This window comes from Arachis ipaensis, chromosome B10, assembly GCF_059453495.1.
Source record: "Arachis ipaensis isolate K30076 ecotype BB chromosome B10, ASM5945349v1, whole genome shotgun sequence".
NCBI classification, from domain to species: Eukaryota; Viridiplantae; Streptophyta; class Magnoliopsida; order Fabales; family Fabaceae; genus Arachis; species Arachis ipaensis.
The window spans coordinates 28486696-28499327 of NC_142435.1; the positions used below are offsets into that span (position 1 = coordinate 28486696).

General features: G+C 39.5%; 2 non-coding genes across 2 annotated transcripts; both read right to left on the reverse strand.

Moving 5' to 3' along the window:
* Positions 1-829: 829 nt before the first annotated feature.
* LOC148579516 (small nucleolar RNA R71) lies at positions 830-937 on the reverse strand. Its single transcript, XR_015898757.1, has one exon. It is a non-coding gene; the product is annotated as a small nucleolar RNA R71 (small nucleolar RNA).
* Positions 938-9047: 8110 nt separating this feature from the next.
* LOC148579517 (small nucleolar RNA R71) lies at positions 9048-9155 on the reverse strand. Its single transcript, XR_015898779.1, has one exon. It is a non-coding gene; the product is annotated as a small nucleolar RNA R71 (small nucleolar RNA).
* Positions 9156-12632: the final 3477 nt, after the last annotated feature.

Below are 12632 nucleotides of genomic sequence, written 5' to 3' on the forward strand. Positions count from 1 at the left end.
AAAAATTTTTTTTCGAAAAAAAATACTAACCTTTTTCAAAAAACTATTTTCAAAAATCACTAACTCTTTTTCAAAAATTGTTTTCGAAAATTCACTTCCCCCTCTCATCTTCTTCTATTTGTTTATTGATAAACTAACATCTTTCCTTCAACTCTCCAAAAATCTGAACCCCCTCTCTCTCTGAGTTCAGATTTTCTTCCCTTCTTTTCTTCTACTAACACAAGGATCCCTATACTGTGGTATAAAGGATCCATATTATTATTACTATTTTTTCTGTGCCATCTTCTTTGTCATATGAGCAGGAGCAAGGACAAGAACATTCTTGTTAAAGCAGATCCAGAACCTGAAAGGACTCTGAAGAAAAAAATTAAGAGAAGCTAAAATACAACAATCCAGAGATAACCTTTTAGAAATTTTCAAACAGGAAAAGGAGATGGCAGCCGAAAATAATAATAATATAAGGAAGATGCTTGGTGACTTCACTGCACCTAATTCCAATTTACATGGAAGAAGCATCTCCATTCCTGCCATTGGAGCAAACAACTTTGAGCTGAAACCTCAATTAGTTTCTCTGATGCAGCAGAACTGCAAGTTTCATGGACTTCCATCTAAAGATCCCTTTTAGTTCTTAACTGAATTCTTGCAGATATGTGATACTGTTAAGACTAATGGAGTAGATCCTGAAGTCTACAGGCTCATGCTTTTCCCTTTTGCTGTAAGAGACAGAGCTAGATTATGGTTGGATTCTCAACCCAAAGACAGCCTGAACTCTTGGGATAAGCTGGTCACGGCTTTCTTAGCCAAGTACTTTCCTCCTCAAAAGCTGAGCAAGCTTAGAGCTGATGTTCAAACCTTCAGACAGAAAGAAGGTGAATCTCTCTATGAAGCTTGGGAAAGATACAAACAGTTGACCAAAAAGTGTCCTTCTGACATGCTTTCAGAATGGACCATCCTGGATATATTCTATGATGGTTTATCTGAGCTATCAAAGATGTCACTGGACACTTCTGCAGGTGGATCCATTCACCTAAAGAAAACGCCTGCAGAAGCTCAAGAACTCATTGACATGGTTGCTAATAACCAGTTCATGTACACTTCTGAAAGGAATCCTGTGAATAATGGGACGCCTATGAAGAAGGGAGTTCTTGAGATTGATACTCTGAATGCCATATTGGCTCAGAATAAAATATTGACTCAGCAAGTCAATATGATCTCTCAGAGTCTGAATGGAATGCAAGCTGCATCCAACAGTACTCAAGAGGCTTCTTCTGAAGAAGAAGCTTATGATCCTGAGAACCCTGCAATAGCAGAGGTAAATTACTTAGGTGAACCTTATGGAAACACCTATAAATCAACATGGAGAAATCATCCAAATTTCTCATGGAAGGATCAAAAGCCCCAACAAGGCTTTAATAATGGTGGAAGAAACAGGTTTAGCAATAGCAAGCCTTTTCCATCATCAACTCAGCAACAGACAGAGAACTCTGAACAAAATGCTTCTAATTTAGCAAATCTAGTCTCTGATCTATCTAAGGCCACTGTAAGTTTCATGAATGAAACAAGGTCTTCCATTAGAAATCTGGAAGCACAAGTGGGCCAGCTGAGTAAAAGGATCACTGAAATCCCTCCTAGTACTCTCCCAAGCTATACAGAAGAGAATCCAAAAGGAGAGTGCAAGGCCATTGACATAAGCGCCATGGCCGAACCTGTGAGGAGAGGAGAGGATGTGAATCCCAAGGAGGAAGACCTCCTGGGACGTCCAGTGGTCAATAAGGAGCTTCCCTCTGAGGAACCAAAGGACTCTGGGGGCTCATCTAGAGACCATAGAGATTCTATTGAACCTCCTTATGCCCTTCATGAGCTCTGATGAGTATTCCTCTTCTGAAGAGAATGAGGATGTCACTGAAGAGCAAACTGCCAAGTTTCTTGGTGCAATCATGAAGCTGAATGCCAAATTGTTTGGCATTGATGCTTGGGAAGTTGAACCTCCCTTGTTCATCAATGAACTAAGTGATCTGGATCAACTGACATTGCCTCAGAAGAGACAGGATCCTGGAAAGTTCATAATACCCTGTACCATAGGCACCATGATCTTTAAGGCTCTGTGTGACCTTGGTTCAGGAATAAACCTCATGCCCCTCTCTGTAATAGAGAAACTGGGAATCTATGGGGTGCAAGCTGCTAAAATCTCACTAGAGATGGCAGACAGCTCAAGAAGACAGGCTTATGGACAAGTAGAAGATGTATTAGTAAAGGTTGAGGGCCTTTACATACCTACTGATTTCATAGTCCTGGATACTGGAAAGGAAGAGGATGAATCCATCATCCTAGGAAGACCTTTCCTGGCCACAGCAAGAGCTGTGATTGATGTTGACAGAGGTGAAATAGTCCTTCAATGGAATGAGAACTCCCTTGTATTCAAAACTCAAGGATCTCCCTCTGCAACCATGGAGAGGAAGCTTGAAAAGCTTCTCTCAAAGCAGAGTCAACCAGAGCCCCCACAGTCAAACTCTAAGTTTGGTGTTGGGAAGCCACAACCAAACTCTAAGTTTGGTGTTGAACTCCCATATCCAAACTCTAAGTTTGGTGTTGGAGAGTCTCAACAAAGCTCTGCACATCTGTGAGGCTCCATGAGAGCCCACTGTCAAGCTATTGACATTAAAGAAGCGCTTGTTGAGAGGCAACCCAATGTTTATCTAATTCTTATTTTTATTGTTTTTCATGTTTTCTTAGGTTCATGATCATGTGGAGTCACAAAATAAACAAAAAAAAATCAAAAACGGAATCAAAAACAGCAGAAGAAAAATCACACCCTGGAGGAGCATCTGTCTGGCGTTCAAACGCCAGAACAGAGCATAGTTCTGGCGCTGAACGCCCAGAATAGGAGCATCCTGGCACTGAACGCCCAGAACAAGCATGGTTCTGGCGTTCAACGCCAGAAATGGCAGCAAAGGGGCGTTGAACGCCCAAAATGGGCACCATCCTGGCGCTGAACGCCCAGAGTTGTGTGCAAGGGCATTTTGCATGCCTAAATTGGTGCAGGGATGTAAATGCCTTGACACCTTAGGATCTGTGGACCCCACAGGATCATCTCAGGATCTGTGAATCCCACAGGATCCCCACATACCTCCACTCACTCTCTTCTCTCTTCTCAATCATCCTCTATTCCCAATAAACACTCTCCCCTATTAACCCTTTACCACTCACATCCATACACCCACTACCTTCAAAATTCAACATCTCTCTCCCACCCAATCCCACCCATATGGCCGAATACACACAGCCATCCATCTCCTCCATATCCTCTTCTTCTTCTATTCTTTCTTCTTTTGCTCGAGGGCGAGCAACATTCTAAGTTTGGTGTGGTAAAAGCATAGCTTTTTCATTTTTTCCATAACCATTGATGGCACCTAAGGCCAGAGAAACCTCTAGAAAGAGGAAAGGGAAGACAAAAGCTTCCATCAAGGGTCTATAGCTCAGTGGTAGAACATTTGACTGCAAATCAAGAGATCCCTGAGATACCTCAGGGGATACATTTTCTTCCACACAATTATTGGAAGCAACTAAGGGTGGAACATCAAGAGCACTCCATCATGCTTCACAAAATAAGAGAAGATCAAAAAGCAATGAGGGAGGAGCAATAAAGACAAGGAAGAGAGATAGAAGAGCTCAAGGACATCATTGGTTCTTCAAGAAGGAAACGCCACCATTACTAAGGTGGATTCATTCCTTGTTCTTACTTCTTCTGTTTTTCGTTTTCTATGTTATGTGCTTATCTGTGTTTGTGTCTTCATTACATGATCATTAGTAGTTAGTAACTTTGTCTTAAAGTTATAAATGTCCTATGAATCCATCACCTCTCTTAAATGAAAAATGTTTTAATTCAAAAGAACAAGAAGTACATGAGTTTTGAATTTATCCTTGAACTTAGCTTAATTATATTGATGTGGTGACAATGCTTCTTGTTTTTTGAATGTATGCTTGAACAATGCATATGTCTTTTGAAGTTGTTGTTTAAGAATGTTAAATATGTTGGCTCTTGAAAGAATGATGACTAGGATACATGTTATTTGATAATCTGAAAAATCATAAAAATGATTCTTGAAGCAAGAAAAAGCAGCAAAGAACAAAGCTTGCAGAAAAAAAAAAGAAAGAAAAAAAAAATAGGCGAAAAAAAAATGTAGAAGAAAAAAAAATAGAAAGAAAAAGCAAGCAGAAAAAGCCAATAACCTTAAAACCAAAAGGCAAGGGCAAATAAAAAGGATCCCAAGTCTTTGAGCATCAGTGGATAGGAGGGCCTAAAGGAATAAAATCCTGGTCTAAGCGGCTAAACCAAGCTGTCCCTAACCATGTGCTTGTGGCGTGTAAGTGTCAAGTGAAAACTTGAGACTGAGCGGTTAAAGTCAAGGTCCAAAGCAAAAGAAGAGTGTGCTTAAGAACCCTGGACACCTCTAATTGGGGACTTTAGCAAAGCTGAGTCACAATCTGAAAAGGTTCACCCAATTATGTGTCTGTGGCATTTATGTATCCGGTGGTAATACTGGAAAACAAAGTGCTTAGGGCCACGGCCAAGACTCATAAAGAAGCTGTGTTCAAGAATCATCATACTGAACTAGGAGAGTCAATAACACTATTCGAAATCTGAAGTTCCTATAGATGCCAATCATTCTGAACCTCAATGGATAAAGTGAGATGCCAAAACTATTCAAGAGGCAAAAAGCTATAAGTCCCGCTCATATGATTGAAGCTCTGTTTCATTGATAGTTTGGAATTTATAGTATATTCTATTCTTTTTATCCTATTTTGATTTTCAGTTGCTTGGGGACAAGCAACAATTTAAGTTTGGTGTTGTGATGAGCGGATAATTTATACGCTTTTTGACATTGTTTTTAGTATGTTTTTAGTAGGATCTAGTTACTTTTAGGGATGTTTTTAATAGATTTTGTGTTAAATTCACATTTCTGGACTTTACTATGAGTTTGTGTGTTTTTCTGTGATTTCAGGTATTTTCTGGCTGAAATTGAGGGACTTGAGCAGAAATCAGATTCAGAGGTTGAAAAAGGACTGCTGATGCTGTTGGATTCTGACCTCTCTGCACTCAAAGTGGATTTTCTGGAGCTGCAGAACTCGAAATGGCGCGCTTCCAATTGCGTTGGAAAGTAGACATCCAGGGATTTCCAGCAATATATAATAGTCCATACTTTGGCCAAGAATTGACGACGTAAACTGGCGTTCAACGCCAGCTTTCTACCCAAATCTGGCGTCCAGCGCCAGAAAAGGATCCAAAACCAGAGTTGAACGCCCAAACTGGCACAAAAACTGGCGTTCAACTCCACAAATGGCCTCTGCACGTGCAACACTTAAGCTCAGCCCAAACACACACCAAGTGGGCCCCGGAAGTGGATTTATACATCAAATACTTACTCATGTAAACCCTAGTAGCTAGTTTATTATAAATAGGACCTCTTACTATTGTATTTGGCATCTTTGGATTACCTTATGATCCTTTGATCACGTTTTGAGGGCTGGCCATCTCGGCCATGCCTGGACCTTCACTTATGTATTTTTAACGGTAGAGTTTCTACACTCCATAGATTAAGGTGTGGAGCTCTGCTGTTCCTCAAAGATTAATGCAAAGTACTACTGTTTTCTATTCAATTCTTCTTATTTCTCTTCTAAGATATCCATTCGCACCCAAGAACGTGATGAAGGTGATGATTATGTGTGACGCTCATCATCCTTCTCCCTTATGAACGCGTGCCTGACAAACACTTCCGTTCTACATGAAATAAGCTAGAATGAATATCTCTTAGATCTCTTAACCAGAATCTTCGTGGCGTAAGCTAGAATGATGGCGGCATTCAAGAGAATCCGGAAGGTCTAAACCTTGTCTGTGGTATTCCAAGTAGGATTCAATGATTGAATGACTGTGACGAGCTCCGAACTCGCGATTGCAGGGCGTTAGTGACAGACGCAAAAGGATAGTAAATCCTATTCCGGCATGATCGAGAACCGACAGATGAATAGCCGTGCCGTGACAGGGTGCGTGAGCATATTATTCACTGAGAGGATAAGATGAAGCCATTGGCAAGGGTGATGCCTCCAGACGATTAGCCGTGCCGTGACAGGGCATTGGATCATTTTCCCGTGAGATGACCGAAAGTAGCCATTGACAATGGTGATGTATCACATAAAGCCAGCCATGGAAAGGAGTAAGACTGATTGGATGAAGATAGCAGGAAAGCAGAGGTTCAGAGGAACGAAAAGCATCTCCATTCGCTTATCTGAAATTCCTACCAATGATTTACATAAGTATCTCTATCCCTATTCTATTATTTATTATTCGAAAACACCATTATCACTTTATATTTGCCTGACTGAGATTTACAAGGTGACCATAGCTTGCTTCATACCAACAATCTCCGTGGGATTCGACCCTTACTCACGTAAGGTATTACTTGGACGACCCAGTGCACTTGCTGGTTAGTTGTATCAAAGTTGTGACAAATTATGAATGTGTAATCACGATTACGCGTACCAAGTTGCTCACGTGCCAGGAATAGTTTGAGCCTGGACATCACAATTTCGTGCACCAAGTTTTTGGCGCCATTGCCGGGGATTGTTTGAGTATGGACAACTGACAGTTCATCTTGTTGCTCAGATTAGGTAATTTTCTTTTTGTTTTGTTTTCAAAAATTTTTCAAAAATCTTTCAAAAATTCCTCACTTGTTTTCGAAAAAAAAAAATTTTACTAAAAATAATGTTTTCAAAAATAAATTATTCTATGGCTTCAAAATTTTTAAGAATGAATTCTAGTGTTTTATGAAGCATGTTGAAGCCTATCTGGCTGTAAAGCCATACCCAAACTGCTTTGGGATTGGCTAATCACTTCAGTGGAGTCATGCCCAATCCTTCTGGATAGGGTATGTCAGGCTTGTCATGTCTGAATTACACTCATATTTTTATTAAAGCTTGGCTGGCTATTAAGCCATGCCTGACCCTTTGATTGGAGCTTTAAGACTAACATGACAAGATTCCTGGAATTCATATTGAAGATTTTGAAATCCTTATTCTTACTTTTCACAATAATTTTCGAAAAAATTAAAAGAAAATACAAAAAAATTAGAAAATCATAAAAATCAAAAATATTTTGTGTTTCTTGTTTGAGTCTTGAGTCATGTTATAAGTTTGGTGTCACTTTCATATGCATCTTGCATTTTTCGAAAATATCATGCATTCATAGTGTTCTTCATGATCTTCAAGTTGTTCTTGGTAAGTCTTCTTGTTTGATCTTGATGATTTTTTGTTTTGTGTCTTTTCATGTTTATCATATGCATTCTTGAATTCTTAGTGCGTAAGCATTAAAGAATTCTAAGTTTGGTGTCTTGCATGTTTTCTTTGCATTAAAATTTTTTCAAAATTGTGTCTATGATGTTCATCTTGACATTCATGGTGTTCTTGGTGTTCATCTTGACATTCATAGCATTCTTGCATGCATTCATTGTTTTGATCTAAAAATTTCATGCATTGCATAATTTTCATGTTTTCATAAAAATTTCAAAAATCAAAAAAATATCTTTCCCTTTTTCTCTCATCAAATTCAAAAATTTGAGTTGACTTTTTCAAAAGTTTTTAAAATCAAATTGTTTCTTATGAGTCAAATCAAATTTTCAATTTGAAAATCTTATCTTTTTCAAAATCTTTTTCAAAAATCAAATCTTTTTCAAAATTCTTAGTTATTTTCGAAAATTCCAAAAATATTTTTCAAAAATCTTTTTCTTATTTTTATACCAAATTTTCGAAAATAACATAATCAATTAATGTTTTGATTCAAAAATTTGAAGTTTGTTACTTGCTTGTTAAGAAAGATTCAAACTTTAAGTTCTAGAATCATATCTTGTGATTTCTTATGAATCAAGTCATTAATTGTGATTTTAAAAATCAAATCTTTTTCAAAAACTAATTTCTATCATATCTTTTCAAAAAAATATCTTCTTATCTTATCTTTTTCAAAATTTGATTTCAAAATATCTTCTCTAACTTCCCAACTTCTTATCTTTTCAAATTTGTTTCAACTAACTAACTAACTTTTTGTTTGTTTCTTAACTTTTTCAAAACTACCTAACTAACTCTCTCTCTCTAATTTTCGAAAATATCTTCCCTCTTTTTCAAAAATTTCTTTTTTTATTAACTAATTATTTTTATTTTTTATTTAAAAAAAAAATTTTTTTCGAAAAAAAATACTAACCTTTTTCAAAAAACTATTTTCAAAAATCACTAACTCTTTTTCAAAAATTGTTTTCGAAAATTCACTTCCCCCTCTCATCTTCTTCTATTTGTTTATTGATAAACTAACATCTTTCCTTCAACTCTCCAAAAATCTGAACCCCCTCTCTCTCTGAGTTCAGATTTTCTTCCCTTCTTTTCTTCTACTAACACAAGGATCCCTATACTGTGGTATAAAGGATCCATATTATTATTACTATTTTTTCTGTGCCATCTTCTTTGTCATATGAGCAGGAGCAAGGACAAGAACATTCTTGTTAAAGCAGATCCAGAACCTGAGAGGACTCTGAAGAAAAAAATTAAGAGAAGCTAAAATACAACAATCCAGAGATAATCTTTTAGAAATTTTCAAACAGGAAAAGGAGATGGCAGCCGAAAATAATAATAATATAAGGAAGATGCTTGGTGACTTCACTGCACCTAATTCCAATTTACATGGAAGAAGCATCTCCATTCCTGCCATTGGAGCAAACAACTTTGAGCTGAAACCTCAATTAGTTTCTCTGATGCAGCAGAACTGCAAGTTTCATGGACTTCCATCTAAAGATCCCTTTCAGTTCTTAACTGAATTCTTGCAGATATGTGATACTGTTAAGACTAATGGAGTAGATCCTGAAGTCTACAGGCTCATGCTTTTCCCTTTTGCTGTAAGAGACAGAGCTAGATTATGGTTGGATTCTCAACCCAAAGACAGCCTGAACTCTTGGGATAAGCTGGTCACGGCTTTCTTAGCCAAGTACTTTCCTCCTCAAAAGCTGAGCAAGCTTAGAGCTGATGTTCAAACCTTCAGACAGAAAGAAGGTGAATCTCTCTATGAAGCTTGGGAAAGATACAAACAGTTGACCAAAAAGTGTCCTTCTGACATGCTTTCAGAATGGACCATCCTGGATATATTCTATGATGGTTTATCTGAGCTATCAAAGATGTCACTGGACACTTCTGTAGGTGGATCCATTCACCTAAAGAAAACGCCTGCAGAAGCTCAAGAACTCATTGACATGGTTGCTAATAACCAGTTCATGTACACTTCTGAAAGGAATCCTGTGAATAATGGGACGCCTATGAAGAAGGGAGTTCTTGAGATTGATACTCTGAATGCCATATTGGCTCAGAATAAAATATTGACTCAGCAAGTCAATATGATCTCTCAGAGTCTGAATGGAATGCAAGCTGCATCCAACAGTACTCAAGAGGCTTCTTCTGAAGAAGAAGCTTATGATCCTGAGAACCCTGCAATAGCAGAGGTAAATTACTTAGGTGAACCTTATGGAAACACCTATAACTCAACATGGAGAAATCATCCAAATTTCTCATGGAAGGATCAAAAGCCCCAACAAGGCTTTAATAATGGTGGAAGAAACAGGTTTAGCAATAGCAAGCCTTTTCCATCATCAACTCAGCAACAGACAGAGAACTCTGAACAAAATGCTTCTAATTTAGCAAATCTAGTCTCTGATCTATCTAAGGCCACTGTAAGTTTCATGAATGAAACAAGGTCTTCCATTAGAAATCTGGAAGCACAAGTGGGCCAGCTGAGTAAAAGGATCACTGAAATCCCTCCTAGTACTCTCCCAAGCTATACAGAAGAGAATCCAAAAGGAGAGTGCAAGGCCATTGACATAAGCGCCATGGCCGAACCTGTGAGGAGAGGAGAGGACGTGAATCCCAAGGAGGAAGACCTCCTGGGACGTCCAGTGGTCAATAAGGAGCTTCCCTCTGAGGAACCAAAGGACTCTGGGGGCTCATCTAGAGACCATAGAGATTCCATTGAACCTCCTTATGCCCTTCATGAGCTCTGATGAGTATTCCTCTTCTGAAGAGAATGAGGATGTCACTGAAGAGCAAACTGCCAAGTTTCTTGGTGCAATCATGAAGCTGAATGCCAAATTGTTTGGCATTGATGCTTGGGAAGTTGAACCTCCCTTGTTCATCAATGAACTAAGTGATCTGGATCAACTGACATTGCCTCAGAAGAGACAGGATCCTGGAAAGTTCATAATACCCTGTACCATAGGCACCATGATCTTTAAGGCTCTGTGTGACCTTGGTTTAGGAATAAACCTCATGCCCCTCTCTGTAATAGAGAAACTGGGAATCTATGGGGTGCAAGCTGCTAAAATCTCACTAGAGATGGCAGATAGCTCAAGAAGACAGGCTTATGGACAAGTAGAAGATGTATTAGTAAAGGTTGAGGGCCTTTACATACCTACTGATTTCATAGTCCTGGATACTGGAAAGGAAGAGGATGAATCCATCATCCTAGGAAGACCTTTCCTGGCCACAGCAAGAGCTGTGATTGATGTTGACAGAGGTGAAATAGTCCTTCAATGGAATGAGAACTCCCTTGTATTCAAAACTCAAGGATCTCCCTCTGCAACCATGGAGAGGAAGCTTGAAAAGCTTCTCTCAAAGCAGAGTCAACCAGAGCCCCCACAGTCAAACTCTAAGTTTGGTGTTGAGCTCCCATATCCAAACTCTAAGTTTGGTGTTGGAGAGTCTCAACAAAGCTCTGCACATCTGTGAGGCTCCATGAGAGCCCACTGTCAAGCTATTGACATTAAAGAAGCGCTTGTTGGGAGGCAACCCAATGTTTATCTAATTCTTATTTTTATTGTTTTTCATGTTTTCTTAGGTTCATGATCATGTGGAGTCACAAAATAAACAAAAAAAAAATCAAAAACGGAATCAAAAACAGCAGAAGAAAAATCACACCCTGGAGGAGCATCTGTCTGGCGTTCAAACGCCAGAACAGAGCATAGTTCTGGCGCTGAACGCCCAGAATAGGAGCATCCTGGCGCTGAACGCTCAGAACAAGCATGGTTCTGGCGTTCAACGCCAGAAATGGCAGCAAAGGGGCGTTGAACGCCCAAAATGGGCACCATCCTGGCGCTGAACGCCCAGAGTTGTGTGCAAGGGCATTGGAAAGTAGACATCCAGGGATTTCCAGCAATATATAATAGTCCATACTTTGGCCAAGAATTGACGACGTAAACTGGCGTTCAACGCCAGCTTTCTACCCAAATCTGGCGTCCAGCGCCAGAAAAGGATCCAAAACCAGAGTTGAACGCCCAAACTGGCACAAAAACTGGCGTTCAACTCCACAAATGGCCTCTGCACGTGCAACACTTAAGCTCAGCCCAAACACGCACCAAGTGGGCCCCGGAAGTGGATTTATACATCAAATACTTACTCATGTAAACCCTAGTAGCTAGTTTATTATAAATAGGACCTCTTACTATTGTATTTGGCATCTTTGGATTACCTTATGATCCTTTGATCACGTTTTGAGGGCTGGCCATCTCGGCCATGCCTGGACCTTCACTTATGTATTTTTAACGGTAGAGTTTCTACACTCCATAGATTAAGGTGTGGAGCTCTGCTGTTCCTCAAAGATTAATGCAAAGTACTACTGTTTTCTATTCAATTCTTCTTATTTCTCTTCTAAGATATCCATTCGCACCCAAGAACGTGATGAAGGTGATGATTATGTGTGACGCTCATCATCCTTCTCCCTTATGAACGCGTGCCTGACAAACACTTCCGTTCTACATGAAATAAGCTAGAATGAATATCTCTTAGATCTCTTAACCAGAATCTTCGTGGCGTAAGCTAGAATGATGGCGGCATTCAAGAGAATCCGGAAGGTCTAAACCTTGTCTGTGGTATTCCAAGTAGGATTCAATGATTGAATGACTGTGACGAGCTCCGAACTCGCGATTGCAGGGCGTTAGTGACAGACGCAAAAGGATAGTAAATCCTATTCCGGCATGATCGAGAACCGACAGATGAATAGCCGTGCCGTGACAGGGTGCGTGAGCATATTATTCACTGAGAGGATAAGATGAAGCCATTGGCAAGGGTGATGCCTCCAGACGATTAGCCGTGCCGTGACAGGGCATTGGATCATTTTCCCGTGAGATGACCGAAAGTAGCCATTGACAATGGTGATGTATCACATAAAGCCAGCCATGGAAAGGAGTAAGACTGATTGGATGAAGATAGCAGGAAAGCAGAGGTTCAGAGGAACGAAAAGCATCTCCATTCGCTTATCTGAAATTCCTACCAATGATTTACATAAGTATCTCTATCCCTATTCTATTATTTATTATTCGAAAACACCATTATCACTTTATATTTGCCTGACTGAGATTTACAAGGTGACCATAGCTTGCTTCATACCAACAATCTCCGTGGGATTCGACCCTTACTCACGTAAGGTATTACTTGGACGACCCAGTGCACTTGCTGGTTAGTTGTATCGAAGTTGTGACAAATTATGAATGTGTAATCACGATTACGCGTACCAAGTTGCTCACGTGCCAGGAATAGTTTGAGCCTGGACATCA